Source organism: Carlito syrichta, unplaced genomic scaffold (genome assembly GCF_000164805.1).
Source record: "Carlito syrichta isolate Samal-C Ts95f unplaced genomic scaffold, Tarsius_syrichta-2.0.1 Scaffold303375, whole genome shotgun sequence".
Lineage (NCBI taxonomy): Eukaryota > Metazoa > Chordata > Mammalia > Primates > Tarsiidae > Carlito > Carlito syrichta.
The window spans coordinates 649,996-656,431 of NW_007247471.1; the positions used below are offsets into that span (position 1 = coordinate 649,996).

The 6,436-nt window shown below is 55.5% G+C and overlaps 1 protein-coding gene across 1 annotated transcript in view; it reads right to left on the reverse strand.

The window, feature by feature from the left end:
• Positions 1–6,436, reverse strand: part of GALNT14 (polypeptide N-acetylgalactosaminyltransferase 14) — an 81,185-nt gene that overhangs the window by 18,809 nt on the left and 55,940 nt on the right. The gene's annotated exons all lie outside the window — the stretch shown is intronic.

The window sequence follows — 6,436 nt, forward strand, 5'->3', positions numbered from 1 at the left end:
GCATCTTATTAGCCCACAAAACACAGCCTTGATTCTGGGCACAAAACTGCACTTCCCCCACCACTGGGACAGTCCAGTCTCCATCCTGGGCCTCTGTCCTGGACAAGCATTAGCCCTGGTCTCCAGCAGCCACATCACTGCAAACGCCAGGGAACACGTTTATCTACTGAGAGAGCAGTGCCCCCCCCCGAGTCTGAGAGGGCTTGATTACCCCCCAGAGAAATTTGGAGCAGCAGGGAAACTCACCCCCGAGGGATCACAGGGCTTCAGCAAAGCGGCCCAGACAAGACCTGCGTTAACACTACTCTCCATCTGGGGAAAGGGACTTCCCACCAGACTTGGACGCTCGCCTGGGACGAGGCCATTTCCCTAACCTTGAACCATGGACCACAGAAACGGTGAGGTTGAAAGAGATTAAACGGTGGCGGCAGGGCAGAGCCTCCCTTCACCAGCTTCTCCCACACACAGCCTCAGGGTAGGCGATGGGGTGGGGAGCAGAGGCCCTGCCTCATCCAGGTCACCTCACAACAGCCTGGGGCAGGCCGAGTCATTAGCACTGCCCTAATGAGCTCTGCTCTGGGTCCTCCACTGAGGGTCTCAGCAGGCTGAAATCCAGGTGGCGACAGATTTACACGTCTCTCTGGAGACTCTGAAGAAGACTCTGCTTTCAAGCTCCTCCAGTTGGGGTTGAGGACTGAGGCTTTCCTTTCTTCTGACTGTCGCCCCAGGGCCTCCCTTGGCCGCTTCTGAGTGGGCCCCTCTGGCAACAGCGCTGGGGAACCCCAGGCTTCAGAGCCCTCTGGCTTCTCCTTCTGCCTCCTGCCAGGGGAGGTTCCCTGCTTTTAAGGGCTCAAGGGTGTAGACTGAGCCCACCCAGTGTAGCCAGGACAACCTCCAGATGACAGGTCACAGAACTTCATCACACATCTATAAAGTCCCTTTTGCCATATAAGGCGACATCCCGACAGATTCCAGGGATCAGGGTGTGGCTGTCTCTGGGGGGTCACGCTCTACTTTTTGGGGATCACTGATTCCACTGTAAAGTCCTGGAAACAGGCTCAGTGAGCTGTCACCTGCTCAAGGATGCTTAGTGATGACGACGGGATTCCAACTTAGGCCTGCCTGATTCACAGCCCATGTTCATCCATAGCACACGCACACACACACACACCCGTATACTCGTGTGCGGGCCAGCCCAGCCTGGCACAGCCTGGCGTTCCTGGCCATGTTGTAGGCCCACCCCCCCCCCCCCCCCCCCCGCCTCTCCCTTCTCAGTCATCTTTCGTGCCTGCTATGCTTGGGAAACCCCACAGTCTAAATTCAGAAATCCCTTATTCTCCCTTCACATGCGTGCCAAGACATTTTGGGAAATGCACACCCTGCCCCCACCCCTCCACACCTATGCACACACATTACATGGACCCTGTGTTACGTAAGTGAGTGCTTATACATCCAACTTTAATGCAAATCAACTTCTGGAAAAAAAGGCTGACAGCCACGTTTCCCTACACCGCTCACAGGCTGAACAAGCAAGGCAAGGGCCGAGCGCCTCAGCTCGCCTTAGGCATGCTCGTGGGAAGGTGGCCAGCTCAGGGCATGTGTGTGAGGCTTAGGTTTCAAGGCTGCGACAGCCAGTGTATCCATGGCCGCTCCTCATAGATGAAGCCAGGATGGGGCAGGGCAGGAGCCACAGGCCACCGAGGAGGTCACAGCGCCCTGGTCACAGTCACACCCGACCAGGTCATGGATTTTTGTGCCATGAAATAAGTCAAGACAACATATAGTAACATGTCTAGAACACATATAAATTCCATTTCTTGGAAAGAAAAGATGTCTCTCCCTGCTGCTATTATTCTCATGTTTAAAGGGAATTTAGTGGGGTGTAGTGGTGTGCATCTGTTGTCCCAGCTACTTGGGAGGCTGAGGCAGGAGGATCACTTGAGCCCAGGAGTTTGAGGCTACAGTGACCTATGATGGCACCACTGCCCTCCAGCCTGGGCCACCTGCTTCAAAAAAAAAACAAAAAACTCAAGGATACCTTTAAACATGGGCTCCATGTAATGCAACATGACCCATTTCAGATGGAGCCTCTCGTGCTGTATCTGTGCTGCTCTTCCCACCCAAGTCCTTCCCTTTTGGTCTCTCGCTTGTTTCTTTTTTTTTTTTTTTTTTGAGATGGAGTTTCATTCTGTTGCTCAGGCTGGAGTGCAGTGACATGCTCACGGCCACCCCAGCCTCGACCTGCTGGGCTTAGACGATCCTTCCACCTTAGCCTGTCAAGGAGCTGGAACTACAGGCACACACCACCACACCCAGCTAATTTTTGTGATTTATTGTAGAAACGAGGGCTCGCCAGGTTGCCCAGGCTGGTCTCGAACCCCGTGGGCTCAGGCAATCCTCTTACCTCGGCCTCCCAAAGTGCTGGGATGATAGGCGTGAGCCACCGTGCCCGGCCGATCTCTCACTTTTTAAGCACAATTTGTGAGCACGGTCCTCCGTCATTGACCTCAGGAACAGGAAGCTGGGTGATGGCTCGCCTTGGAGAGGCTCCAGGCTTGGTAGGAGGCTGGGCGGCAGGCCCAGATGGAGCAAACAGAGACATCCACACGGGCTCAGGGCAGGGATGGAGAGAGGAGAGCCCGGTGCTGAGGGGTGCAGGGAGCGGGGGTGGGGGACAGGGAAAACATCTTAGGTCCAGAGAAAAGCCCCACCCAGGGCTGTGGCCTGCAAGGGAGGCAGCTAAGTGGAGAGAGGGGGCTCTGTCCTGGCACAGGCAGGACAGGCACGTTCTGGAAGGTGTGGAGTTTCCATCAGGACCCCTGTGCTGAAGGCTGGAGAAGGGGCCAGCTGCTGAGGCCACCGGAGGACAAGAGGAGGACAAGAGGAGCCTCTGTAAATGTCTGGCCTGGGAGGGCGGGAGGTCTGCATTCCAGAAAGAACCCTGGCAGGAGGGCAGGAGGTCAGATGCCAAGAAAATACAGTGGGGACCACCCCACCGAGGAGAGTACCAGTGAGATGGGGGTGGCGGGGGGGAGAGACGATGGCTGTGAGGACACTGAGAACAGCCAGGCATCAGGACTCGTGACTCTGGGGGCAAGGGACTCCTTCCTGCCACACCCTGGTGCCGGCCGTGCCCCTTTCCCATCAGCCCCCTCTCTGTGCAGCTGAGAGCATCCACCTGGTCCCAAGACCTTCCCCCGGGTCTCTTTCAAACCCACCAGGTGGACCCAGGCGCCCTGTATCCCACCGCAGGTGTGGCACGATCCCCACGAAGCAGCCACCCTGGGAAAAGCACCGCATTTTCTGGCATATAAAATGCGAACACACACACCAGCCCAGAAATGGCTTTCAAAGTGCTGCTAGCTGGCTATCACCTAATGGAATGTTGGGTGAGGAAAATGAAGTGTCTCCTGCAATCGCTGTTGGCAGAGCTTTGCTGGGGTTTAAACATTTTTGTGATGGATTGGAAATGTCTCTCCCACGCCTCCCAGGCCTTTCCCGACTCCCCCATTCCCATCAGCCCCCGTTAATGCCAGCGGGCCTGGAAGCCAGCTCGGTGAGCAGATGTGTGTTGACGTCACGGCAAGGGAAAGCACTGCCACCAGTACCCAAACGGACTGGGCTGCCATCACGGACAATGACAGGCTGTCTGCATCCAGATGGGACAGTCCCGTAGAAGAGGTTCAAGGGGGCAGAGCAGGCCCCTCCAGACGGAAGCCCTGGGAGCCGGGCCTCGCTTCACAAGACGCTTCTCACAGTTCAGCTGAGAACTCAACAGAACATGCTAGACTGTGGAAGGATGGGTGCATGGTTCTAAGTAGCATTTGTGAGGGACCGGATAGCTGTTGTCAATCAAAAGCGCTGCCGAGAGTGGTTTCGTGGTTGGGGGAAAGACTGGAATGTGTCGCCAAGAGGCACCGAGGGCATCAGGGTGTAACACTCTGCTCTGCCCAGGGAGAGAAAGCCAGACCACACTGAGAATGCCAAGGGTCTGCCTGGCTCCAAGTTCTTCTGAGCTGGCGCTTGGCTTTGAACTTCACACCAACAGCCCCCTCCTGTGCCCCAGAAGGTCTCTGCGAACTGAGTCCCAGGGAGGCAGTCAGGTTTGTTTGGGGTACGGGGTGTTAGTCCATTTTGTCGGTGGAGCTTCCAGTCTGGAAACTGCCCAGTTTGGAAAACAGATGCTCTGAGTTCGGCCAGAGGCCATAAATTTCCAGGAAATAACTCTCAGTGACTGAGGGAGAAAGCCAGCGAATGCTAGAGACAGAAACAAGAGAAGACAATAGTGGTGGATGGCGCGTGGATTATGACTGACAGTCAGGACGTGCCCGTGGGTCATCCTTGTGGCTGGGGCTGCCTCTGGGAGAGCCCACGCCAGACACACGGCCCAGCACCCAGACATGGGAGAGCCAGCACTTTGGGACTCTCGCTTTTATTCTACTGTGATTTGTTTAGGTAACAGTTACAGAGGTCTCCTCCATGGGGCACTGGACTGAGTACTGGACATAGCCAAGGACAAAACAGCCTCGCGTCCCCGCCCTGAGTGGCTCACCTTCCAGTGCTCTCTCAGGACTTGCTTGCTGGGAGGAAGCAAACCTTCCTTGTGCCACTGGGTGCCAAGAGTCTCACACCCATGGGTTGTTACAAGCACCCCAAGAAGGCGGGTTGGCATCCTGAGGTTACAATTCCATGCACAAGGGAATGGGGTCCCTTCGGTGTCACCAGCCAGATGGAGTGGACCCTCCTGACTGCTGTTTCTCCCACAGCTGCAAATCTCAGCCCGATGCTGCCATAGCCAGGCCTGGCCCTCTGTCTACACAGCTTGGGTTCCTAGCACCCCCCTCCCTCGCTCCTCCCTGTCCCACTAGAAGGCAGGACAAGACACCCTAGGGTTTCTGGGGCAGTTACCCTAGACCTCCCCATGGCCTAGTGCTGAGGGCTAAACGCACAGCCGCAACCGGCCTGATGGGTGATCACGACTGTCCCTGTGGTTCCTGTTCCTGTTCTCTTCTTCCCCCAACTCCAAGTTCCCAAGCATGGAGCTTCTAGTTCAAGACTGCGTCCAGGCCCCTGGACTGGGCATCCTTCTCGGCCCTCCTGGGCAGGGTGTCTCAGCTGTCCCCTGGTGGCCTGCCTGAGCGTGCTCCCTGGTCCTCAGCACCCGTGCAAGGGCCCCAAGGAGAAATCCCCTCGTTGCCACTGCCCTCCGACAACCACTCCTTGGGCACCCACTGGCCCTACCCACAAGGAGTGACTCCCTCCCCATCCTCCAGCCCCTCACCCCTAGCCCAAGGGCTCTCCACAGCCTGTGCTCGGTCCAAGTGTGAACAGGAAGGAGGGGATTTAGGGGTGATAGGTGTTTAATGCACTTGAGCAACCAGCCTGTTCCCAGTCCCTTGTCCTGCAGCCCGTGGGGGATATGGCCACCCTGCCGGTGAAGGCCAACTCCTGACAGACCCCAGCAACTTACAGATGACCCGAGTAAGCTTCCCTGCTGGCATCTGCACCCTGGGATGAGCTGTGGCTTTGTCACATCATGCAACCCGTGAGCTGACAGGATGACTCACTGTGTCTGTGCCACTGGGACCCCCTCCATGTGCAGTGACTCCCTCTCCGTCACCCCTTGAGACCCTCCTGTCACCTTCCCTCAGGAGACACTGCTCTGGAGGACAGTGTCCTCTTCACTTGACCCAAGTTCTCAAATTCCTCTTGAGCAAAACCTGTGTTCTTGCTGGGCAGGGTGGCTCACACCTATAATCCCAGTACTTTGGGAAGCCGAAGCAGGAGGATTGCTTGAGCCCAGGAGTTCGAGACCAGCCTGGGCAATATAGCAAGACATCATCTCTACAATAAATCAAAAAATTAGCCAGGCATGGTGGCTTACATCTGTAGTTTCAACAGTTTTGGAGGCCAAGGCAAGATTGCTTGAGCCCAGGAGTTTGAGACTAGCCTGAGCATCAGAGCAAGACCTCATCTCTACAGTAAATCAAAAAATTAGCAAGGCGTGGTGGCTCACATTTGTAATCCCAGCACTTTGGAAGGCCGAGGTAGGAGAATTGTTTGAGCCCAGGAGTTCGAGATTAGCCTGAGTAACATAGCAAGACCTCATCTCTACAATAAATCAAAAAATTAGTCAGGTGTAGTGGTTCACGCCTGTAATCCCAGCACTTTTGGAGGCCGAGGTGGGAGGATTGCCTGATCCTGAGAGTTCAAGACCAGCCTGGGAAACATAGCAAGATTCTGTCTCTAGAAAAATTTTAAAAATTAGCAGGGCATGGTGGCACACACCTATAGTTCCAGCTACTTGGGAGTCTGAGGTGGAAGGATCATCTGAGCCCAGGAAGTCAAGGTTCCAGCAGCTGTGAGCATGCCACTGCCCTCTAGCCTGGGTGACAGAGTGAAACCCTGACTCAAAAAAAAAAAAAAAAAAAACCAA